Raw genomic sequence first — 26,581 nt, forward strand, 5'->3', positions numbered from 1 at the left:
TCCCGGTGTGGAAGGGATTGTCACTCCCGGATTGGCCTTTTCAGCCACACTAGACGCTGTGCCAGAACCACCTTTCAGAGCGCGATACCATAGTCTTTCGAGACTGAAGGTTGCCAATACATAGGAGTTATACTGTCATGTTATATACCGTTGGATGCGGAATTTTGTAGAATGCAAATGCAAAGCCAAACCCCAGATTGAAATATCTCCTTTCTATCAAAAGTTATGGCCAAAAACCCAGAGAACTAAAAATGCATGGAGCCCTATGGAAAGTGAAACTGAGCTGTATCGCACGTTTACTCGTAAGTAGGTGACGTTGCCTTAGTCCCTCGGAAAAGGCAGGCTGAGAAGAATCCAAAGACACCAGACTGGTCCTGATCCAATGAATGCAGCCCCCCAAAACACCTGAGAAGTTGATCCCTCCCTCCACGCAGACGAATGTATTGAACCCTATGGGAAGCGAAACTAAGCCTCAGGATTACGTTTACCTGCAAGTAAGCAAGCGTACCTTGGCTGGTGGTCAGGCCAGGCAAAGGGGAATGTGAAGCCACCAAAATGGTCGTGATCTGATGGAACCAGAGTCAACAAATACTCCAGAAGGAAGCCTCTGCCTCCCCCAACTAAAAAGGATCAAAACAGAGGCTTCAGCTGATAACGTGAACTTTTTTGAGACTTGCAAAGCCAGGTGCATCCTGACAGTGATCTGGTTTAAACAGAAGTTCTTAAATTGAACTGGGCACTGGGTAGGGTTGAAAACCTTACTGATTTTGAAGGGGGGGGGTGTTATTGCAGGCAAGCTACAGCAGAAATTGACTTGGTGGAACAGGGCTGGCTTCTGCTTATTTAATTATTTGTTTTACTTTAATTATTTATACTTATTTTAATTTGCCTGATGATGTCCCTTCCACTCTGATTTCTGGTGGGTCTAGGACAGATTGTCATTCTAAAAAGTGGGTCCCAGTACTAAAAGTTTGAGAACTGCTGCAATAAGGGGTGTGTGTGACACCACTAGTGATGAAAATCACTAAAATTACAGTTTGGAGGAATAATACTTTCATGTCATATATCAATCAGTGCGTAATTTCATGCAGAATGTGTTCTACCTTTGTTCTATCAAAAGGTATAGCCAAAAAACGAGTGGGGGCAGAGTGATGGCATCCCACACTGGGTGACACGAACCCTAGTGATGCCACTGCATGCAGGAAAGAGTTGTATGTGGAAGCAGGCTTCTATATGGGCATAGAGGGAGGATGGAGATACCTCATTCCCAGTCACCTGCCTGGATCACAGCTGAGTGATAAAGCATGGGCTTTATATGCAAAAGGTGCAAGATGCAGTCCCTAGCATTTTTACTTAGAAGGATTGGAGGTAATAGGTCTCTCTAGTCCAAGGGAGGTAATGCTTTCCATTACACTTCCCCTTGGATACTTAATATTCATATCAATCCCTATAACATCTCACCCTCACACTTTCTCACCCCAAACATTCTGATCTCCTTCTTTAGTTCATTCTCCCATCCACAGCTGTATGATTATATTCACTTCGTTCTCTTTAGCACCATATTTGCATTAAATAAATGCTATTAGACCCTCAGCTTTGACTTTAAAGAGCTGAGTGGGCATGTTAGATAAGTTTATTAGCAAAAAAAATGTAGTAAAATGTAACCTCAGTGGGAATGTTATCTGTCATTTGCCTGTTTTTTGTAGTTGTAATATGATGTCATTTTACAGACTGGTACTCAAGAGACCCAGGAAAGCTTTTTTGAATAGTGTCTAGTATATAGGAATTAATCGTTGAAGATCTGGCAGTCTGATTTAAGGATTGGAGCAATTAAAGTCTGCTGGCACAACTCATTTGGTTAAGATATTCTAGAAGAGGTGCTCATATTTTTTTCTTCCCTTTGGTACTTTAAAGCTAACATAGATACAAGAACAGGGGTTCCAAGGAAGATGTCCTTTTTGGCTAGCTGGAAAATGGCCTTAGATGGTGTTGTATTACACTCTTTGCACATTCAACCCAAAATTTTAAAAAGGCAGCACATTTTTAAGGATATGTGAAATCTTAATCATTCTTACGCATTGCAGTTTTATTATTGTGCTTGTTCAACTGGCATGTCTAGTTACCCCCTTTCTTTTTTTGTATATGCAAAAATAGTATTGTCTAACCTCCTTTTGAGAAGCTTTTCTGCAGTAATGGATGTGTAGTTTTTGCTCTGGGAGTAGAAAATCCCAGATATTGATAGCACCCATAAACACTTTAGAATCGGCTGCAAGCAATGGAGGACTTGTCTCCTCTACAGGAAGAAGAATTTCCACACATGCAGCTTGTCTGTGCTACAGTATATAGATGTGCAATAATGAATGTTAATGACAGGGATGTGTTCTACATAAGGACAGGGATGTGTTCTCCAATCCCTGTTGTTATGTGATTAGGTCATTAAGCAAACATTCAGCCCAATCTATTGCCTTTGTTGTGTAAATAGACACTCCCTGCCAGACACTAGCTGGCTGCACAGGCTGCTGGAGATAGATTGCCTCTTCTTTGCATTAAGAGCCTTTCTGTTGTGTAAACAGACACTCTGCTGCAGGCTATGGGAGACCTGACTGCCTCATTATGATCCTCTTTGTTGTGCTTTGACCACCATCATTAAGCGAATGGTTGTTAAGTGGTGTACGCCTATATATAAGTTAGATCACACCTGCCCATGTGCCCTCTTCTTCATCACAGTTAAAGAGACAGGACCCAGATCCTATTTTTCCTTAGACTACTGTACATTAACTTGCATTGACAAGTTATCTCGAGAAATCTAACTTATGCTTTTAAGATGCTGTCCTATGTCTCTTCTTATTTCATCTTACTAGCCTGGTGAGATAGTTTTAGAGAGGGACTATTTCCTGAGTAAAAAGTGAGGAGTTTGGTGCATTGTTTCTCACAGTTGTCTCTGCATTGATCTGCATAATGCTACTGCTCTGCTTATCAAATGGGGGACAACGAGGACCCAACGTCTTGGCTCCCTTGTGCTTCACTTGACAGCTATCCATCTGAATGCTCCTTTAAGCCTGGCTTTTTAACAGCTGTTTCTTGTACACAGAAATACTTGGTAGGGATTGAACCTTCCTCCCTCTGCAGTCCTTCCAGGAGGTCCTATATACATAATCTGTTATCCTGGGATAACAACCCTTTTCACTTGCTGAAGCCTCAAAATATGAATGATGTCATGCCGGTTCTGAGATAAGGCTGCACACAAAGCTTTGTATCTTGTTCTCAGTTGACTGGTTGAGGCTGCATCTTGGTGTCTTCAAAATGTTTTCCCTGTGGGACTGCTAATCACACATCATAAGCACTACTTTAACACAAATCTCCCAGAATCTGTTTCCACTCTGACCTCCTTCTGTGGTGACAGAGCCACAGGCTGGCTCTGAAAAAAGTCACAAAATAAAAGCAATAATAGAAATTATGGTGAGAGCACTGGAACAATAAATCAATATGATAATGAACAATTCTTCTTATATTCATCTTAACATAAGTGCGTGGGTGAAACTCCTACCAGCATGTTGGCTGCTAGAGTTTAGTATCATTCTTAACTCTCAGCAACTTGCAAGTGCTTGTCTTAAATGTCCATTGAAAGCTGTGACTGGATTTCTGTTGCAGAGGATTCCCATAGCCCAATCCAACCTAAGTTTTTCCCTTCCTGCCAGTGCAGGCGCACCAACGAGGTGCATGCCAGTGACTGCACTGATGGCCTCACTGCACAGTGGCAGTGCTGCTTAGGATTGGACTGTAGTTGACCCAAGGGAACAAAGATGGATATACTCACCACAAATAAGAGAACATTTATTGTGTAGAAAAGTCTTCATAGAAATCCTCACAAATGGTTATGTGAGCTCAAGAGTGTCTAGACTTGTCATTCTTGAAGAATAATCTCTTCTGTGCCTGATGGGCAAATAAAGGATCCACTTCCATAAAAATTGGGCATATAAAGACTTCTGCCCATGTGGTTCAATTGATGCCAAGCCTCTTGGCCAACCTGTTGCTTGTGTGAACTGTAATCAGAACAGTTAGTTAAATAACATTGGTAGATATCTTCATGCATACCCAGAGCAGCATGGGAGTAATTAGTAGCCATATGGAGCAAGGGCTATGTAAGGGAGTCTCACTGATACGAGGATATGATTAACAGATACAAAGAAAATACTTTGTGGCTGATATGCTATGTGGCTGATATACTTTGTGGCTGATATACTATAGGCAGGAGGTCTGGTCTAGAGGGTAGAGCCTCCGTTAGCCCGAAGATAACATCAGAAGGTCGCCAGTTCGAGGACACTGGCAGCTCCCTGGATGGCTGAGAATGGCGAGACCTTGAAGCAGCTGACAAAGCCGAGCTGAGTGATTCCACCTTCTCTTGGTGTGAGCAAGAAGGGTCTTGGCTGCCCTCCATGTGAGAGATGGAGCTGATTGTCAGCCTGCGTGGGAGAACTGGAGACCAGAAGTGAGACCAAACCAGGAAGATCCATCTGAAATGTTGTTGGTTCTTGAAAGAGAGAACCTTTATGATTGTAAAAATCCCCTTGAGGAATTTAGAAATGCCTGCCTATGTAAACCGCCTTGAATAAAGTCAGAGGAGTAATCCAATGACCAGAAAGGCGGTATATAAACACTGAGTCGTTGTTATTATTATTATTATACTATGAAGCAGGCTGTTCCTGGCAATGGATTATGATGTTGTTTGCAGTCCTAAGCACAGGAAAAGTTCTTCTGTGTAAATGTGCATAGGAGTATGTTTTGAACATGGTCAAAGCAACAGCAAGTGAGGCTCAAGTTATAAGCACCATTTCATAGAAGGACAGCAATGGCTTCAAGGTGAAATTGAGTTTCTTTTCCAGGGCTCAACATGCACCCTGCCTTAAACTGGGAGATAAAAATTAAATGCGGGGTTAATACTTTTGAAAGATATGGGCTGGCAGCATATTATTCGTAATTATGCATCTATGTTCCTTTCAAGGACTTGCACCCTCTGAAAGTTTCACTCCACATCCCTGTATTAATAGAGAAACAATTTGGGAGGCATTCTACCTGTGGAGGAAAGGAGAGTGAATCCCTTGTCTATTCTTTCCCTCTCAGCATTTTTGATAACCTTTGGAAAGCAGAAAGAGCTTTTTCCCTCTGTAATGTTCAGTGTTTCATGTCATTATTAGGACAGTTGACGAAAGTTGTACATCCTTGCAAAGAAATAATGACTGTAATAAAGGGGGACTGGAGATAGGGCAGCTGCTCCTTTCTTCTCCGTAGGGCATTTGGAAATAATTGGAAACTTGTTTCTACTCCCCACATTGCATTAAAAGCGCAATAATTATAAAGTCTTCAAGGAGTGTAATTTCTCCTGTTCCAAGTATTTTGCTACTGATAAAGCAACCAAATCATGAACATAGGGGTTGTGCAGCTTCAGGTGAAACTGCTTTTGCTAGTGAAGAATGGTCTAGAATATTGATTGTTGTACATCACAACCTCGGGCTATGTGGAGGGGGTTCATCCTCCTTGAGGATTGCTATCTTTCTTTCCTTAGGCTGAGACTTGGGTCAATGGGAACTAATTAGTGATCTTTCATTTTGAGAAAGGAAGAGAGAGAGAGAGAGAGAGAATGTAACATGTACACACTTAAATGGTTTAGAACCCTCCCCCACCCACATGCATAATTAGGAATTGGTGCGGTGTGTATACTAAAATGGTAAAATGTAGAACAGTGAAATGGTTGAGACCACAATTAAAGAAACAAGTTATTACTAGGTGCTTCTTGCAGAATGGAGGAAAATTATCTCAGTAATTTTTATCTGGATAAAGAAAGGTATAAAAAATTGAAGATGAGGCATCTATAGCCGCTTCGGACAATTGCTGTCAGAGACTGTCCCAAAAGTGACTACTATAGAACCTTGTATACCTGGTTTTAAGGAAATAGCTACCTTAAAAGCAATGCAAGGGGAAGGTGGGATTATAAATATTTTGCATTAAAAAAATTTGGATGCATAGCAGTATTACTGTTGGTGGGGATGGGGTGGGAGAGAGCCCTGGTTCTGGTGCCTCTGTCCTTCCCCCCCAGATCCCTTGTCCAGGATTTTGGCCTTTTATCCAGGGCTGAAATGGGGTTCTGCCATCACCATGAGAATAAAGCCAGGTAGAAAGTGCCCATTCTTTAAACTTTCCCTCCTAATTATATGGGAGATCCCCCCCCCCCAAAAAAAAACAAAAAACTAGACTGCAGCATGTAGTCAGTGGGACTGGCATTGTCCTGGACTAGACATAGTCCAGACTATGTGCTACAGTCTAGTTGTAGTCCACCCAACATCAGTCAGGTGAAGTGTTAAAACATAAAAAGGTGATTAAAAATGCAGTGTTACCGGGAGGGGAATAATACAATGAGGAGAAGAGCAGGCAGACTTACAAAAATGACTTGAGCAATGTAAGAGCCCTGGTGTGAATCTTAGCAAAAGTATAGTAGGCAATTACAGGAAAATGTACTCCTCTCAACTCCTAGGAAGGCAGGTGGAACTAACTGTTCACAGGTTCACTGTGAGAGAGCCAGTTTAGAACACACACAAATACCCTTTGGCTTGACCTTAAGTAACTTAGGTTCAGTGATGCCATTGCCACATCTGATTGTCAAGTGTTTTATGACCACTTGAGCATCCTAGCCCACCCTCTGACCTGGTCAAATGGGTTCAAGTGCACAGTAGACTGGCATATGTCTATCCCAGGGGGGCTGGCTATGAGAAATTGTTTTTGCTGGATCCAGAAAATGAAGACAAGCAATTCACAAAATGATCCTTCTGCCCAGCCGTGACCTTTTTCTGCAGTGGTGCTGATCTCATAGTATTGCAGTGAAACAGATAAATAAAAAGTGGGCAGCAAGGAGGGTTCGGTCATTCAACTTGTTTGTTAGGGAAAGACTGGAATCATAGGTAACAAACCTGGGGATAGTACTTTTCTTTCTTTCTTGGTATCTGATAAGAATGTTCAGGGTTTAACTTTCAGTTTTGTTTTCATTTTTTAATTGTAGTTCCATGTGGTCCATTTTATGAATAACTACAGTATCTCAAGATGTCTCTGTGATGCTTTCTCTTCCCTAACAATGGCTGCGAGACCCACTGAGTACAAAAATGACCAGTAGGTAGCAACCGGTCTCTGGGAGTCAGCAAGAGTTAATGTAGGCATTCCATGTCTTGAAAAAGCATCAGTGGAGAGTGCCGCTTGCGCAGGACAGGGCAAAACCAACACTTGACAGGATGAGAGAGTAAGAAAATAAATCCACAGCCCCTTACCGATTCTGGGTGCAAAAGACTCCTTTCTCATGAAAGTGATCAGTGACAAGTGAGTGAAGGACTTAGTAAAGGAATAAAGTCAGTCTTGTGGGATGCCATGTTGCCTAATTATTCTCTCTTTCAGGTTGGCAGCATTATCGTGAGACCACACAGGCCATTCATTCTTCTGTCAGGCAGTCTCAGCATGAGGTCACAGTGGCCAGTCCCTCTCTTTCAGTCAGCACCAGTACGATGCTAGCCATCACAATATGATGAACATCACAGTATGTTGCTGGCCATCACAATGGCCAGTCTTCCTGTCACTGAGGCATGTGGAAGAGTATGGACACAAACTGTCTCATAATGGGGCAGACAGAAACAGGAGCATGTGGATACAGTCAGGGGAGGACATGGGAGCAAATGAGCACCATCTCTTTTTCTCTTATGGAGAAGTGTGTGCGGTGGCCACCAGTATCTCTCTCACTGAGCTGGTCAGCAGTCTGTGGGTAGAGAAATGAAAGGCAAGGAGGAGTGTTGGCAGGTAGGCATTTCAGCTATTACAGAGCTTCTACTTACAGCAAGTACCGCAGTGTGGTCTGGCACCAAAAGGGTTCAGACAATGGGCACATGAACATTGGCAATACTCGTAGGCAACAGCTTACAGTGACTGCTAGAGCTGCTCTTGAGAAATGGGCTGCAGGTGTGCAAAAGAATAGCAGGTACTGACATGACACCCCAATATTACAGGTTTTCAGCTTTCAGACTGTTACTTGCAGAAGGCAGATTGAGTGAGAGACCAGATGGCTGTTGGGGGGGGGTAGAGCAGCAGTATAATATGAGAAAAGAGGAGGACTGACAGGCGAGCCAACAATTGAGCAGGAACTGGAAGCAGAGAGGATATGTGGGCAAGCATAGCTGAGCTTGGTGGTATGCTGCTCCCCCAAGGCAGAGGGCAGCTTGGGATAACCCCTTACAGTGTGTAAGGCAATGGAGGGTGTACTTTCAGGCACACCAGCTGTTAGGGAAGGGAAGGAAGCAGACAGCACACTGGATAGGGGAATACAGGCAGACTGAGATGAGGAGTACATTCAAATGAAAATCAAAAATTGGAATCAAAACAAAAATTGCAGCGCTAAATACCTCCCAAGTAAAACCAAAGAGGAAGGAATGTAGCAGAGAGGCAACCTAGAAAGCAAGTACGTTTGGTATGCAGTTATGATTCGGGATTCTAGCACTGGGTTAATAAAATCTGCTAGGCGCTCCATGCACAGCATTAAATGAATTCAAAGGTACAGTCTCATGGAGTAATAGCCCTCCCACCAGCACCTCTGATTGAGTATTGCCAAGGTACTGCCCTATTGACAAAAACAAAAAGCCCAGTTCCTGGCATTCACACCAGTCTTGGCCAATCTAGAGGCTTTACGTGGACTGTCAGTTGCAGCAGGGGCTGTTTTTACTTCTTCCTACTCCCTTCTGTATTTGAAGAGGGCCCTGCAGATTGAAAACCCAGAGTCTAAAAACTTTACAGTGTTATTTCTGGCCCGGACACAGCCCATGGAGTTCACAGTTGAAGCCCTGTAGTCTCTGACACTGTAAGATGTCAGAGACTCCCTGTGGAGTCTCCTGGTAAGATTCCCTGTGGATGTTTAGGTACACGAGGTAGAGATTCTGTGGAAACACCTGTGCTGCGTGCTTGTGTCTCACTTCTCCTTTCAGGAGCTGCAGCTTGACTAAGCGGCAGCCCAGTGTTTTTGTCATATTTGATGTGAGCATTTGAATAGAGTGCAGTAGTATGCGCTCCTGCAAAGCAACATCATCGTCATGTGTGTTCTCAGCAAGTCTCTAAGCATGTCATACTCTTCCTCTTGGCTTTCATTGCAGTCTGTCCCAGACCCTATCCTTTTTGCCACTTTCAGAATTGACCATCTCACTCTGCATGTTGTTTTACTAATCCAGAGAGGGTGGAGGGGAGGAATCACCTTTTGCCTTAGTTCTTCTTCTAAGGTAGATGTACCTGAGGTCGGCCTGAGGGCCTTTGATGGAGGCACCTGTTCAAGGAGTTTCTTGGGCCATGAGGGAGGAGTTAAAAACCATGAATGAGCTTCCTGGTTCCTTAGCTTAACAAAAATCTGACTACTCAACATTCCTGTTAGCCTGTTACAGAGCAGATGAGATTGCTGTGCTTGTTTCTCCCAGTTGGGTAAATGGTGTTCATGCATATCAGCATTCAAGCCACACAGATACAGTCACATTTTCAGCGTACCACATTAAACCAACAACTTGTACGCAAGGTGTAATTAGTGGACAGGTAAGAAAGGGGAAAAGTATCTAATGCATCTTAGCATACTGGTGCACATTGGTGATTCTGATGTGCCGTTATTTCAGAAAGATGAACCCCTCTGATTCTGACCTGCTGAATGAGATTCATGCCAACCCATTATGAATGGCAGTGTGGCTGAAGTGACGATGCGGCACTGGTAGCAAGCCACATAAGAAACAGCGTATTGTATTTTCATCAAAGTTGAATGTCAGACAACAGGACAACAGGTTTGGTTTGCCAATTCATCGTTAATGATCCAACATTATTTTTGGAGAATGCAAAACAGCAGTGCCAATAAAGGAATGGAAGCCAAATTCCGACTTCCAAAATGGCATTCTGCCAATTTAAGTCCTCCGGCTTCAAATACAGCTTCGTCATTCAGATAAATGTTTCCTCAGCAATGCAGTGACACATTCTCTTCCCCCACTATGCACAAACACTTACAGGCACACGCATTGCCGCACTAATTTGTATCCTCCTCCAAAGATATTTTGAGAGAATGTGTTCCTAGTATCAGTTACTATAATGAAAACACTTTGGCTGCAATCCTAAGCACACTTTCCTGAGTATGTCCCATTGAACAAAATAGGACTTACTTCTAAGTAGACCTGGTTAGGATTATGCCCATAGATTGTTTTCTTACTCACTTCAGTCACTTACTGAAATCAGGCCTGTTCAATCAACAGACTCTGGGCAATACGTGAAATTCCAGGTGTGTTCTGCAGCTCTAGGCCAAGTGCTTAATAAACACTGTGTTTTTATATCCCCTGGCTAGCAGACCACATATGGCCCTGGGGCTGCAAGTTTGACAGGCCTCACTTAAATCACACATAAAACCTTCTTGACTGAACTGAATCAATTCCACTTGCTTTCAATAGCACAGGGATTAGAGAAAGGAGGATGCTGTGAAAGATCTATACATGTCTCTTTAGATGTAGTCTTTTGGATACAAAACTGATTACAATGCTAGCACTCAGAAGGTAGGGGTGTGTGTGTGAGAGAGAGCGTGAGAGCCAAAATGCTTTTGAAAAAGAAACCTTAGAAGATACGATCATTGCAAACAAGGTTAGAAACCAGACATTATCTTATTATGTAATTTGTGCATCTCATCTGTCCAAAATAATACTTCTAATATTTGGCTTCCTCCAAGTCGGCTTACTTTGCAGCTTTATCGCACAGATCATTGCTCTGCTGGCTTTTAAACCTTGAATTCTGAGCAAAACAGTTGTCGATCAGTGAGCTTCACGCTCCGTAGTAACTCCAGCAGTCTTTTTGCCTGTGGGGTTTCTTAGATGAATGAGCATCAGCCATTTTCTACAAGAGTTGGGCTTAGCCATGCCTTGATGGCAGATCTGGGCAGTTTCTAGCGCCAAGGTTCATGTTTAGGTTTCCAGGAATTTACTCTCTCTTCACACAATCAGTCTAAAGAAAGGGGCCTGAAGCAGATTGAAATTCAGGGCTGTCAGCTTCGGGGAAGGAATTGGGCTTAGATTTAGTTTGATTGAGGTCCTTATGCCAAGCACCATTTCATACCATTTCTATTTATTGCTCCAACTTGGTTAAAAATATAATAATCAGATTTCTGTTCATGTTTTACAAAAAACCTGGGTAGGGTTGATGCCAGAAACTACAAGGTGTTAATTGTTATCGTTCATGGAACTAACTGGGGGCAGAATATAGTACACCCAAGAGGAACACTAAACTTACTCCTGACCGGTGTCAGCTTTAATATGGAAGCATCCAAGTGGCTGTGGCATGCTGGAAGGTCCTCTCTAGAGCAGGGGTGTCCAAAGTTTTTGGCAGGAGGGCCACATCGTCTCTCTGACACTGTGTCAGGGGCCGGGGAAGAAAATAATTAATTTACATTTAAAATTTGAGTAAATTTACATAAGTTTACATAAATAAATATATTAAAGATGAACTTATATGAATGAATGAAGGTCTTGCAATAGCTCAAGGCCTATAAAAGGCCTTGCACAAAGCAAGGCTGGCCTTTCTTTTGCTGCTGCTACTGCATCACAGATGTGAAACAACAGGTAGTGGAGGGAGCCCTCATCCCATAGCTCATGCAAGAGGTCAAACAGTCACCCTCACAGCGAGAGTGGTTGCATCGGGCCAGTGTGGGCTCCAACAAATCTTCGGAGGGCCAGAGGCTCATTGGAGACTGGGGACTCCCTGAGGGCCGCATTGAGAGGCCTTGAGGGCCGCAAGTGGCCCCCGGGCCGGGGTTTGGACACCCCTGCTCTAGAGGCATGCATCTGAAATAGCATCAAATATGTGGTGGTTTCCAGGGGGAGGCTTGGATGCTCCTCCTTGCTCTTTTCCTGACACTTTTGCAGCTGCTGCTGCAGGACAGTGGTCCAACTGTACAAGTAGTGGTGAAGGCAGTGACCGGAAGAAAAGTCGGCTTTGCAATAACTACAGCAGTGCTACAAAGAAGTAACTCTTTAAAAAAACAAAAAACCAGGGTTTGGATCTTTGGCATACATGTCTAGTTTCTCAGCCCCTTTAATTCTTTGTAGCAATAGCCACTCCATGACAGTAGAGGCCCAAGATGATTATGGCATCTGAAGTGGGACTCCAAAAGCCACCTCCATCCTTCCATGCAGATCCATCCCACACCCATTTCTCCGGCCATTCCTGCTGTACCCCTTTCTGCTCTTCACTCTTTGGCAGTGAGTGAAACTGCTGTTGTAACCATCAAACAGCAACTGCCACAGAAGGGGGGCATGGGAAAGAGGAATCTTTCTGTGGGCAGAGTTGGACTAGCATGGGGCGACAGTAGTGTTGGACTGACTCTGTGATGCTGATGGCTGCAGCATGTAGGAAGACAGGAAGGAAGCAGAAGAGGAGGTTCACTCTGAATCTGTTGTGCCCTGAATCTGCTGTCTGTGGCTATTCATTTTACCTTGCTTGGGAGCACCATCCCTGACCAAGCCAGAAGAAGAAATCATGTACTGTTTGAAACCTGGGAGGGGGGGAACTGCCCACTGCTCCTCCCAAATAATCCCCCACCAGCCATCTGATAAAATTGGATAGGTCAGTTTTCTGAATTCATCAGTAATCTTGTGGTTGAAGTACTAGAGTTGGGCTCAATGACCTGGGTAAAAAATATCTGCTTGGCTTCAAACTCATCTTTCTTTGAGCTGCTGGAAAAGTGTCTACAAACATTTAAATAAATATACCAAATGCTCATTGGCTAGCCTTACCAAGACAGTGTCTCAGGCTTACCCTCTCAAGTTTTCTGAGAGGATGGAATGAGGTGATGCCACACACATCATTGTGGATTCTTTGGAGAAGGAGCAGCACATGCCATAAACTGATTACCAGATAAGAAGTTCTTAATGAAATGGAATTTATTTCACATAGTCTTTGCTACAAGATTATAAAATTTGCATTGCTGTGGAGGTGGGAGAAATGCAGTTGTGTGAATTCTCTTTTAGTAGTTTTCCTTTTTCCTAAACAGAACGTTAAAACACTTCTCTGGTCTTGCAAACTGTAACCATTTGGACGGTGCATGGTCTTGTCCTTGCATATGGGTGTCTCAAAGGAATAACATGAGTGGTGGAATCAGTGCTCTGACTTCAGTTTTAAAGCAGTGAGGGCCGATTCTATCCGACTTTCCAGCCCTGATGCAGCCGTGCCAACAGTGCATGCCCTGCATCCTGTAGTGGGAGGGGACAGTGACGGAGGTCTCCTCAAGGTAAGGGAATGTTTGTTCTGGTCTGTGACCGTAATAAAGATTTGATTGGTTCTCTTTGCCAAGGCCAAGGGCATTATGGCTGCATTGGCACAGGAAAGCTGGATAGGATTGGGCCCTGAAGTGTGTATAAAACTGCTGGTCAGACAAAGTTCTAAAGACACCAGAGCACTTTTTCTCAGATAGCCAGTAAATGAACTGGTGTGCGTCTCACGTAAATGGGATGGCATACTTTGGATAACATAAGACAATATAGTCTTTAATTTCATGATGGAGTTGGATATTTTGCCCAGTCAAACTGTATTACGTAAGAAAACAGAACCTCATGGCCTGAGAATCCATTCCATTTTCCTCTTTGCCTATATTCAGTACATCCACTGGAATGACTTTAGATGCACTCCAGTGTAAACATGAAAGATATTAGTTCTGCTGGTTTGAAATGAGGCTGTTGCAGCAAATAGTTTTCAAACCAGTTTATATGCCCTGTATGCCCTATGAGTTATGCTGATGCTGCTATAAATATCCTTGCAAAGGTAGACACTGTGGAAGTGCCTTTTCAGATGTGTAACATTATTGAAACAGATAAAGCTTCATTCTAAGCACTTAATATAAGGAGTCCAAGGGTAGGTAGTGTTCCACCACAGCCTCCCTTCGGCATGACTTTCCCACTTCAAGATTACCTGAATCTCATCCAGGTATGCAGTACTTTGAGGAACACACACACATGCAGAGAGAGAGAGAGTGAGGAAGGGACAGGGCACTCACACATATCTTTAGTGATGCAAGTACCACTTTTCTACAGTGGTACAGATCACTAGGTGTCACCCAGTGCAGGAGCCCAGCGTGCCACCCCACTCTCCCATGCAGTGTGCGAGGCAATGCCCTGTGCAGTGGGCATGGTGATGCACCATTCCATGCCCCACTAGTTTTTTGGCTGTAACTTTTGATAGAATAGATATATTTCAGTGTGGTTTGTTCCATTGCATTCTAGATGAAATTACACATCGAACGATGTATAACATGATGTATTGTTCAAAAGTACCAAGATTTAAAATTTTTTGGCCAGTAGTGGTGTCACCCCCTGTGCACATCACCCAGTGTGGCCTCCTGCACCCCCTAGCAACACCACTGTTTCTCTGTTTTGATCTCACACTGGTCTCACACAGATGATCTCATCTGTGCGCATATCAAAATCATATTGTGGAGATCTTTCTCATCCAGTTGTTACTCAGCTATGGGGGAGAGCAATCATTAGGTTGGAAGGACCCACATGATCGACCTCACCCATGCTGGTTCAGTTCCAGGATCCATATGCATGTCATAACAGCATGTCATACCATGTCTTTCATAACAGATCACCAGGAAGCTGCTCCCATGCCAGTGGCAGCTGCTCCCTCAGGGTTGGCTTTAAACAATCTGGGGAGGTAATGTCAGATAGAGCCAGTTCAGATGACCTATTCCACCACATTATGAAGGTGAAACGTGCATGTCCTGCCACATCAAACCCATCAGAAGTAGACTGTCCAAATCATTCATCACATGGTAGTAAGTCATGTGTGAGAGGTCATTTGGATCTCCTCCTTGAGTATGCAGTGGGATAGGGGGTGGTCTAGGTTGGAAAGGTTGTGTGCCCACATGCTTCCTCCCCATAAGATGTGCTGATGCTACTCTGACATACCGTCCAAACCTGTCCATAGTCTAGGTTTATGGATAATTTTAAAATCTGCATATTATGCCAACACCTCCCAGGCTTTTCCCACCTTTCAGTTATGCATTCCCACCATTTCATTGAAAGTAGATATGTAAGGTGAGTGCTGAATATGCATCAAGTGACCTTTGAAATGATCACAGGAGAAGATTAACACTGGTGATTGAATGCTTGGGTAATTCTTGTTATTAATTATTTTACATGAGAATATGTATAGAGCGAGTGGACTCTTAGATTCATGTTACAAAGGACCTAGTGTAACAGCCTCAGGCAAAATGTTTTACATTGATGCAGACAATTAAAACGTCTCTATCTTCTTTGTTACCTCCTGTGGCTAATGGAGTGTGATTAAATGGATAATTCTAAAAAACAAATTTTTTAGAGAAAACAGTTTGTCTGCATGTGTTGATAGCATTTTGGCTATTTTAAGGAATTAACTGATAATATGTGTGACTGGTCATTGGTGTTCTTTTCATTTTTTTTCCCCCTCTCATTACACCTCAGCTGAAACTATATCCAACTTGTTCATTGTGTCACCTTTGTTCCAGAAGCTATAATATGATGTCTGGTAGAACCCTGTATATATATGTGTGTGTGTGTGTGTGTGTGTGTGTGTGTGTGTGTGTGTGTGTGTGTTTAAATTATCAGTTTCCATCTTAGCACTAAATTAAATTTTCAAAGCATATTTGGCTAGGTAATTTTAAAACACTGTAATACTGTATAACTCCAAAGTATTTTCTTGCATACATACTTGCTTGCTGCAAGTGTTCCATCATGAAGTTCATGAGTTAGAAGCAGTTAAAGTGATCCTGCCACTTTTTTGTGCTTTTCCAAACCTAAACTTCAATGACAAACATATTGCATTGTATCAGTTGATGTAAGCGACCTTGAGGGCATTTTGCATTGAAAGGTGATGTATAAATCTTAGTTAATTAAATAATTAAACATACCCTCTGCTCCCGATAGCTTGTTCCTGGCTGTAGAAGTTCTAAGAGAAAGCTGATTAGATTTAGTTCCCATCAATCATGATCCGGCATGAGACAACTCAAATATGTTCCTCATTGCTGAAATAAGCTTTGGTGTAAAACACAAACTCCCATGAGACCTTAAGAAAGGTGTTCCAAGGCTTTTCATGCTCCTTGATCCCTGTGAGAAAAACACAGTCCACACATCATTTGCTGTCAAGAAGCTGGTGCCATGGTACTTCTCTTGTGTTGAGGGAGCCCCTCCCTCTACACCGTTAAGCCTTGTGTGGCTTGGGGAAGGTTAAACTAGGGAAATTGGAGCAATGTATTGGCATTTTTGAGTGTACAGGTCGACTTTCGTCATCCGCAAATTTTTCATCTGTGGACCTGGACCCTCTGAACACAACCAGAGCTGCACTCCAGTCATGTCTGGAGGTGTTCTGAGGCCCAGAGAGGTCACGTGTGGCAAAACCATAAGTGATGTTTCAAGTCCTCCTGAGGCCATACGTGGCCTTCCCAACCATCAGGAGGCCTCCTAAGGCCTCTAGGAGGCCTTTAAACATCACTTCTGATTTTGCTGAGAAAACCAAAAGTGGAGGCCTCAGATGTGACCAGAACACAGCTCCAGTCACAACCAGATGGCCTGAGTGCCCAGAACCAAGGATTTGATTATCCACAGGTTTCAGCATCCGCAGAATGGAACCTCCATGGATGCCGAGGAACTACTGAGCAGTGTATCATGCTGGAAAATAGGTACAATACCACCTGCAGGACACTAGGAGGCAGTATATTGCTCAGTAAACAGATGAAATAGAGACTACTTTAGATCTTTACTTTGTCTTCTTTGACCTGTGGAGGAGTGTCTGTACCTGGTTTACATCTCCCCCTCTTCTCCCCTCTCCTCCTGATTCTCCAAGCATCCAGACCTCTGCCCAACAGCTACGACCGGCTACATGGAATCCTCCATGCCATGAAGTCTCACACATTCATGAAAGGGAATAGCTCTAGGATTCACTGTTCCAAAATCTAGGACCTGTACGTCTAACAGAGATGTAAATTGTAAGGAAAGGATTTTCCCTTGAAACTTTTTTACTGCTTCTGTTCCTGTTTTGTCATTAACTGCAAACTAGCAGGGGTTGCTGGGGAGCAGTGGCATCACTAGGATTTGTGTCACTCGGTGCAGGAGGCCAGCGTGTCACCTCTATGATGGACCTCCTCCAATGTAGTGGATGGGGCAACGCCCCGGGCAGCCAGTGTGATGATGTACCATTGCCCCATCCCGGCGTTTTTTGGCTATAACTTTTGATAGAATAGAGATACCGCAAAGCCGTTTGTTTAATTGCATTCTGCATGAAATTATGCATTGATTGATATATAACATGATGGCATTATTAAAAAATACCAAAATTTAAAAGATTTGGTGAGTAGTGCTATCACACATCTTGTGTGCATCACTCAGTGTGGTCGGCACCCCCTCCCAGTGACGCCATTAATGAGGAGCAGTAGGGAAAAAAGAGTCGTCTGCTATATGAGTCTGTTGGATTTGGATTCCTTTTTCAAATATATCAGTAACTCACTCCTTATACATGACTCCCGTGTTACAAGTCCCATACAATCTAACTGCAGGCTGAGTAAGGGCACAATCCTAATGAGGTCTACTCAGAAGTAAGTTCTGTTTTGTTCAATGGGGCTTGCTCTCAGGAAACTGTGCTTAGGATTGCATCTTAAACCTGTCTCTTCTGTGGCAGTCCAGTTCACTGCAGTAGAAGTTTAGGAGCAAAGGTCAAATATGATCTTGAAAGAGGTTTTGAAGAAGGGTGGCTTAAATGTGCAGATTTTTTCCCCCAATCGCATTTACTGTATATCAAAACTAGGGAGGTGGACTTTAAAAAGAAAAAGGAAAGCATTGAATCTCTCTAATGCTGAGGTATTCAATCTGTGTGTCCCACCTCCCTAGGGAGGCGTGGCTAGCCAATAGGGGTGTCCTGAGGCATCTGAAGAGAGGTGGCTGCAGCTGATTCTGCAGAGCTCTGCTCTGCTGCACCTGCTGACTTGCTGCTTTTCTTCAGCTGTGAAAGGGGTGGGTGGGGCAGTGTGAGGTGGGGAGGGCGTGTGAAACATGGTGGGGGGAGGTGGGAGTGAAGGCTGACTGGGCATTGGCAGAGCTTATCTTATCATGGAGCTCTCTCCATGTGCAACCTCGCCCCAGGGACTACATTTTCCAGTGTGCCCCTTGCCCTGGGCATCCTGGGATTGGCCAAGGCTGGAGGAGAGGAGGCTTCAAACTGGGAGGGTAGAGTTTGCAGCTCAGCAAAGGAGGGAGTCAGCCTGCTCTTAGTGGGGGGGGGGGGTGTCCAAATGCCCCAGGCTGTATTCCTCCATCTTGCCTGGGGGGAATGGGGTGGCATCTGCATGTTGGGTGTATGTGTGTGAGCAGCCCCCATCTGCTTTGGGTTGAGTTGTAATCTTGCTCTGTATGGCTGCAGTCCTTTCCACACTTTCCTGGGAGTAAGCCCCATTGACTCAAATGGGACTTACTTCTGAGTAGACCTACATAGGCTTGGGGTCTGTGTCAGCTTACCCCAGGATGCTCACCTTTCTCTTTTTCCTCCCCCTTCAAAAAAGAAAAAAGGTCACTCTTGATGGCTTTGTCTCCAAAAATTGATTAAAAATAAAAATCCCCATTCTTTTTTAGCCATTCCCCTTTTTCCTCCTGCCTCCTTTTTTCAGAGGGAGGGGGGTACTCTGTTGGCTGCTATTGTAAGACAAAAGGCACAATCATAGCTAGGTCTACTCAGAAGTAAGTCCTATTGTGTTCAATGGGACTTACTCCCAGGAAAGTGACTTTAGGATTGCAGCCAAACAGTCTCTAGGTCTCAGTTTGCATCAGTTTGCAATTAGCAGATACACACAAAACAGTCTTCCCTCCCACAACAAATTTATTGCTTCTTCCCCATCCCTTTCCCAAACCCTTCAGGTGTGCTGCTAACAAACTCAGGGCACAATCCTAACCAGGTCTACTCAGAAGTAAGTCTTATTTTGCTCAGTGGGGCTTACTCTCAGGTAAGTGTGGTTAGGATTGCAGCCTCAGAGTGCTGGCAACTGTTCTTTTGTTTCTAGTGTATAACACCTTCATCCCCATTTTGGGGGTAAATGAGGTGAGGTGTTGTAATGGGGAGCCGTGGCCAATGGCCACAAGGATCAGAGGAGGCGTGAGCCGGAAAAGTTTGAGAACCACTGCTCTAATGTGACAATATGACTGTTGCTTGCAAGTTTTATTGGCAAGACCTTCCAACTCTATTAAAAATGCAAATGTATTGCTTCTGTTGCCTTATTTTCTGTTTCTTGCCTAGGGACATTAGAAAAGAACAATTATCACTAACCTTCTCTCGTGGGATTTGCCTGAAGGGATTGGCACAAAACGATGGCCACTGGGGGACAAAAGAGCATAAGGCACAGGAGCAACTTATCACTTAGGACTGAGCATCAGCATTTTTGTTTGGTCAGTGGTGCATTTTAAGAAGCGATTTGACAGTCACAGCTCCCAGCCAAAAATGTGGCAGATTGCATTCTGTCACCTAAGATGTATCACCACGCAGAGAAGAAAGGTTGGAGTAGTGTTGGCATAGCTCTGATAAAAATAATACTGTGATACATTACAGGGATATCACTCAGTGGTGCCAAGATATATGATATACTGGCTGGATTTTGCACATGGTTAATTCTCAAAAGTCTCTCTTTAAATCTGAAGTGTTGTCAGAAACCCAGAACAAAATCCAACAACCAAAACACAGTATAATTTCCTATAGGGGACAGTATATTTTTTTCATTGACCCTCAAGTGTTAGAATGAATTGTGTGGCTGGTGATGAACTAGCTAAAGCAGGGGTGTCAAACTCTTTTCGCACAGTGGGCCAAATAGCATTCATGGAGGCGGAGGACCGGTTGTGATATCATTAAGCAGTAAATGACATAATTAATCAGGTAATGACCAGAAATGAGTACTATACTACTTTCTCACTTTAGGAACACCTTATTGCAAATGACATAATATGATTCTGCCATGGCAGAAAATACATTACATGCTGCTTCTGCTGAGGCATCACTTTGCAACTCAGAGGTGCTCTGCAAAATGACGCCTCAGCAGATAGTGGTGCTGCTGAAAGGTTGACCCACATGATAATTGGGCTCTCCAGCATGTCTGTAGTTTCCCCCTTTCTTGGTCTGCATCTTCCCCAGTACCATTTCTTTCCTATTTAGTCCTCCTTCTGTCTCACCCTCCCAGCGTCTTGACAAAAGTGGGGCTGCTGAGAAGGTGGTGCTGGGAGAGCCCAATTATAATGCAGAAAGGGTGGCCCGTATGATAATTGGGCTGTCCCAGTGCCATCTTTTCAACCACACCACTTCTGCCAATGTGACATTTCACAGCAACCAGTCAGAAGAACAGCAAGCACAGGACCAAGAAATTCTTCATCCAAGTACAATAAAGGTCACTAGAAAAAGGCAAGCAACAATCCATAAGCCATGAATGCCTGGTATGCCCCTCTCTTGAAGATAGGAGTGCCCTCTAGGTGCAGAAATATATCTTGGATTTGAATGTTGTATTTTGTCTGCAATGTGCACAGTAATAACTGTTTTCTGCTTATGCACACAGCTTCATACTACACAATTCTGTTTTGAGTGAGTAAAATTTTATATTTAGAATTGTTTCACACACTCCAAAAGAGAGGGGGAAAAAATCATCAGAATTGTTTGCAACATTCTCCAGAATTTCCAATTTTTCCATTGATGCTGGGACTTATTATTACAACATCCTTACCAGTAGGGAAGGTACATTTGACACTGGTTCCATAAGCTGAGTCCTGAGTCTTGGTCTTTCAATATAGGCGTATACTCTCTGCAACTAGCACTGGAAATTTCCTAATCTGTCTTGCAATTCTTAAAACTATTGACTGTGCTGCTTATATTAACTATATAATGTGACTGGCTAGATACTGCATGTTATTTCTCTACATTTTTAATAATAATAATAATAATAATAATAATTAATAATTGATTGGACTCAAAGTAAATTGGAAAAGTTGGATTGTAAAACAAGAAAATTAACAAACATGCATTGTGCATTGCATCCAAAACGTGATGTAGATTATATCTACCACGTAAAATTGGAAGTTGTGGACTTCTACAAGTACAGTAGGTAGTGGAAGAAGAAAAAAGAGGTCTGAGTGATTATGTAAACAGAAGCATGGAAAAACTATTGAAGGCTAAAAATGGAGAACATTTTAAAAACTACAGAAACATATATAAAAATATATAAAAAGCAGCAATTTGAGAAGAGGATGAGTAGCTGGAAAAATAAACCATTGCATGAACAACACCTGAAAAACATTGAAGGAAAAAGTGATACCAACTTGACTCTTGAGCATGTCTGAAACTGGGTACCATCAAGAAAGAAACTGAAGGTTTGATTTTTACCACACAAGAACAGAACAGGCATTGCACACAAATGCTATGAAGGTTAAAATTCTGAAAATATGTGATAACCCTAAGTGCAGGCTTTGCCAGGAAAAAGATATGCAAGTGCAGTAAGATTGCACAGACGGATTACAAAGTCAGACACGATAGAGTTGCAAAAGTAATCCATTGGTCATTATGTAAAAAGTACAATCTACCAGCATTGGAAAATGTTTGGGAACAAACAATCAGGGCATCTGATGGGCCAGTGTGAGATACAGGAAGCTGGACTGAATGGGCCCTGGGTCTGATCCAGCAGGGCTCTTCTTAGGTTCTTATTATGGGATTTCCGACTATAGACAGACAAATATCTGTTGCACAATACATCAGACATAACTGTAGTCGAGAAGAAAGAAAAACAAGTCAAAATCATTGATATAGCAATACCAGGGGAGAGTATAAGTATAAGAGAGTATAATAGCAGAGTAGAAGAAAAACACCTGAACAGCATAGGGGCCACAGAAATTACCATCAATCAACTGCAAAAAGCAGCATTACTGGGAACAGCTTACATTTTGCGATGGTATTTACAGGATAAAAACCAGGCATCCCAGGTCCTTGGGAAGGACTCGATGTCTGAATAAAACGAACTGGTCAATAACACCTACCTGAAATTCTCATAATAATAATAGCAACAACATTTCCCTCCAAGCTCAGATTGGAAAACTGGAGTCCAATTTGAGATGAATTTCAGAATTTAGTGTTTCTATCTGTGTGACTCAGTGCTTATAGTTTTGCTGTGATAATGCACTATAGAAAGCACTTGGTTTTGCCGGAAATGTCAGTTCTGAGATACAGAAACAAAAATGCCAAAAACGCTGCCTCTACATAATAAATATTCTTATGAATATCTTGAGAACTTCTCTATGAAAAACAAATATGCTATTTATTTTGGTATGATTTAATAGGCTCTCAGCTATTGTTCTGAATGCAGAAAAACCCTCAAATGTTTGTGTATGAGTCTCCTTCAATCTCTGTTTATATTTCCTAATGGTGGCATCTAGAATAACACTTCCATTCACAGAAGCACATTCTGTGACATGTACTCTCTCCAAGAATGGCAGGAGCATTCTGTTTGTGCAACAAGCCCTTCAGAGTTCTTTGTATGAATGGAACATTCCTTTTGTTCTCCGAGTGAGCTTGAGTTCATGGAGTGTTACTCTGAATGCCACCCAGGAAACACTATGTTTCTTGTTCAGAATGGGTATACACATTGGTCTCGGGCTCTGTACATTTTTAAATGCTTCCACAATGCTGCTGCCATCACAACTGCTCAATTCGTTTGTTTAGTTTTTAAAGAGGTAGACCCTGTTGGGCCATTGATAAAGCCAATATGGATTGTTACATTGTTACACAAGGTGCACCTTGTGGAGAGACAGAGAGTCTGTTTTTACATACCTATGCAAACTTCCTACGCCCTGAGAACTATTAATATGCAGATGAGTCTTGCTTTTGAGAACCTTGGTAAAATAGTCATTCATCCCATAGTTGAAAAGTACGTGACAATATGTTGGATTTACAGGTCAAATAATTGAGCCCTTTATATTGATGTTTAGGGCTGATATACATGTAACACTTGTAACACACTCAATTTCCCCTTCCAACTTTAACCCCAATGTGGGGCTTCCCAGCCCCTGGCCCTGGCCCTGGTGGGGGCTCCTTTTTTGTAATACAGTATCTGCTTGATGGGCCTCCCAGCCATTCCTGCCCATTCAACTGGGAAGGATCTTGCCCTGTCCAGAACTTTCTTCTCCAGTGTCTCTGTCACCACAGCAACGAAGGAGCCTGCCTTGGGAGAGGAATAAGTAATTGCAGGAGCCCACTGTGGCCTACCTACTGACTTCTGTGGGGTTAGTGGCTGGTTTGGTAGCAGTGCACTGCTTTATTGTCCAGGTGACCTCATTGAGCATGGGGCTCAATTCCTCATGTGGGGGGTGGCAGACCCTTGCAGGGGTTAGTCTGCATAATGATGGACAGTTAAAGTATTATGTTCAGCACTGATATTAATCATTGGCTACCATGAATCAAAGCCCCTGTTTATTCATTAATGAATGTTGAAACAATCAAAGTATTGTTTCAGATCTTAGTTAGATGGAAACCTTGGTTATTGATAACCACAATTAATGTTACTGTGGATGTATTTCTTATCTACATCCTTTTATTCTCTGTCTCTCACTCTCAAAAAGGGATTGGAAATTTAATGCTAAGTGGGAAGAGCTGTTGTGCACATGTAAGGTCCTGTAGTCTCTTCTCTTGACCACAGTTAAGAGGGAGCCAATGTTTCATTTACTTGAGAGAGTGAATGTATGCCATTTCACAAACCTGCAAATTCTGTGCATCTGATGTTAACATAATTTGATTTTTGTTGTTGTTGGAAAAAATACCAGCAGATTGTTCTGGATAATAAGAAGCAGGGAGAAGATGAAAAGTATAGGGTAGATTGCATGTATGGCACCAATCTCTGATGTTGAAATAAGGTACACGTCATTAAGTCTCTGTCACTGTTTGTAGCTGCCTTGTTCCCAAGTTGCCTGAAATTTCAGGAGGGTATACAGCATCTCCTTTCTCTGTCCCTAACTTGACCATTGGGGCTGTCTCCCTGGTTGGGAATCCAGCTACTCACTGCTGTGCCTCCCCAGCATCCTCCACACATTGCTCAAATAAAGCCCAACATTCTGTGGGAGAATCCAGATGATCCTGAGAGAGATTGACATTCAGTAATGGGTAAGCTGATGTCACTGTGAAAATGGTGGCACTGCCCACCTCCCCACTTGAGCTTAATATTTCCATATGAGGAGCCTGATGATTTGTCATACTCCTTCCCTGTTGACATGGGGACCAACATGAGTCCAGAGTCATCAGATGCCGTGGGTAGGATCAGACTGTCTGGCATGGTGCTGCCGTGGAAGGAATGAAAGATCCATAGATAAACCTGTTCAGATATGATGCCTGCTGATTTGAAAGTTCCATGAGTCAGTGGGGACATTTCTATCAGTGTTCTTTTTCTTGAAAAGGCCTCCAGAAGAAAATCTTCTGTGTAGCAGCTCCCCTTTTATTTTGGATTTTATGTTTAAAAAAAGATTCAGTAATGTTATAGCTATATTCGACTGGAAGCCATGCACTTCTCTCTGTGTTTTCTTATTTCCTTTTCATATGGAAATAGGAAAATGCTGCAAGTATTAGCGCTGCAGAGCGTCCATCGTTACCATCAAATTTATATTGCATTGTGAATCTTCATCAGGGGTTACTTTACCATGCCTGATTCTGGGGTGCCACATGTGGAAAAAAGCTCAGTATGTGATCCTGTCTATTGTAAATGCAAGAACAATCAAATGTACTAGAAGATGTGGTTTTCAATGGAGCCTTCTGTCCTTTGATTTGAATAACCACACACAGGCATTGAATGGAAAGTATAAGTCACTGGAATTCTGTTCTGTACACTGAGATCAGAGTGTAATTATTATAATATACAGTAATTTTTTTTCACCATTGCAACCTTTCATAAAGCAAACTATGGCAAACAAAGAATGCAGTGCCAAATTATGCTTTACAAAATGAAGAACAATCAGCTTTATGAGTTGCAGAGCAGCCATAATTTAAGTGTGTTTAAAAAAAATTTCACATAAATATCCCATATAGAATAAAATCTATGAAAGCAGAAAGAAGCAGTCTGATTCTCAAGCACCTGCTAATGGGCATCCCAACCACTGCTTATGGTAGCATTATATGAGAAAAAGGCCCTAAATTGGATCATAGTGGCCAGGTCAAATCATTATGTTATGGATTGGCACCCAGCACCCATGGCCTTATTCATGTATCCTAAACTTAGGTCAACGTCAGGCCGATCTGAAGCCTGTGAGTCAGGCTAAAAACATTTTTTCTGTTATCTGCAATATTCATTTGCCCTACTTCTTGTTATGAGTAAAACCTGAGTAGGAGCCAGTATGCTAATTTATCTAAAGCAGTGTAACTTCCAAACAACACCTAGTATACCGATCAGTTCTTCATATATTGGGAAATCCTGTGTAAGTTGAAAATATGGTTATTTTTGATGCCACAGTAGCACAGTGGGTTCAAATCAACAATATCACCTTGATTGAATTTGTCTTTCTGTTGCCTTGGATAAGAATAGCATTCAAGCCCTTTTGTTATGTGAGCAAAAAGCCATTGTTTCACCCTTAAACCTACTTATCCTTGGCACGGCCCATGAACCCAATTCTCAGGAAGTGAGAGTAAACAAGAGATGCAAATGGAGACTTGGTCCAGAAGACAGTAGAAGGCTGGAAAAAACCTTGACAAATACAAAGGGCTACATGTTAGTTAATGGATAGAAGGCCATAAAAGATCTGACCACTCTACTACTGCCACCATACTGGAGTTTCAGGACATAATGTGGCCAGCAGGGCTCTCTGATGGATATGTGCCACCTCCGGCCATTACTTGATGAAGCTGACCTCTGGTGCCATCCTTACCAGAGATCTATAAAGTTGAGAATTCAGTGTTTCATAACCTCTAGTTACATCCCCTGAGGGTCAAACTAGATACGATGAGGAATGCGTCATCCAATTTCTGTCTTTTAATCACAGAAAATCCAATTCAAACTGAGACTGAGATGCTGGGGGAGCATAACCTTTCTCCCCCATTGTTTTCCTGATAAAAATTGCTCCTCTCAAGCTGCTATTGGCCTTAAGAGAAAAAATTAATGAGTAGCATCTTCTTGCTTGAAGCAAATAACAGCTGGAGGAGGAGGTATTGGCCAAATGGCAAAAGGTTAACCCCCCCCCCTTCCAAATCTGGATCAGGGCGCCTTGCAGCTACTCCTAAAAAAATATGATTCAAGGACAGAACTGTGATGACACATTTCTCAACATATTTAGTTTGACCCTAAAGTGTTAAGTTGGATAGCAGGAGGTGAATTTCTTTGTTCATCAGTTGGGGTGTTGTGTACTTGAGGGAACTGTGTCAATATGGTTATTATTGGATGGCAAATTGCTGTTGTTCTGCCATTTTCTTTCTGAATGATGCAATAGAGAGGTCAGAGATAACACTGTTATAACAGGTTTTGTCATGTCGGTATCCTTGT

At 42.7% G+C, this 26,581-nt stretch overlaps 1 protein-coding gene across 1 annotated transcript in view; it reads left to right on the top strand.

Moving 5' to 3' along the window:
- GRID1 (glutamate ionotropic receptor delta type subunit 1) overlaps window positions 1–26,581 on the top strand; it is an 829,564-nt gene that overhangs the window by 375,458 nt on the left and 427,525 nt on the right. The gene's annotated exons all lie outside the window — the stretch shown is intronic.

Source organism: Tiliqua scincoides, chromosome 3 (genome assembly GCF_035046505.1).
Source record: "Tiliqua scincoides isolate rTilSci1 chromosome 3, rTilSci1.hap2, whole genome shotgun sequence".
NCBI lineage: Eukaryota > Metazoa > Chordata > Lepidosauria > Squamata > Scincidae > Tiliqua > Tiliqua scincoides.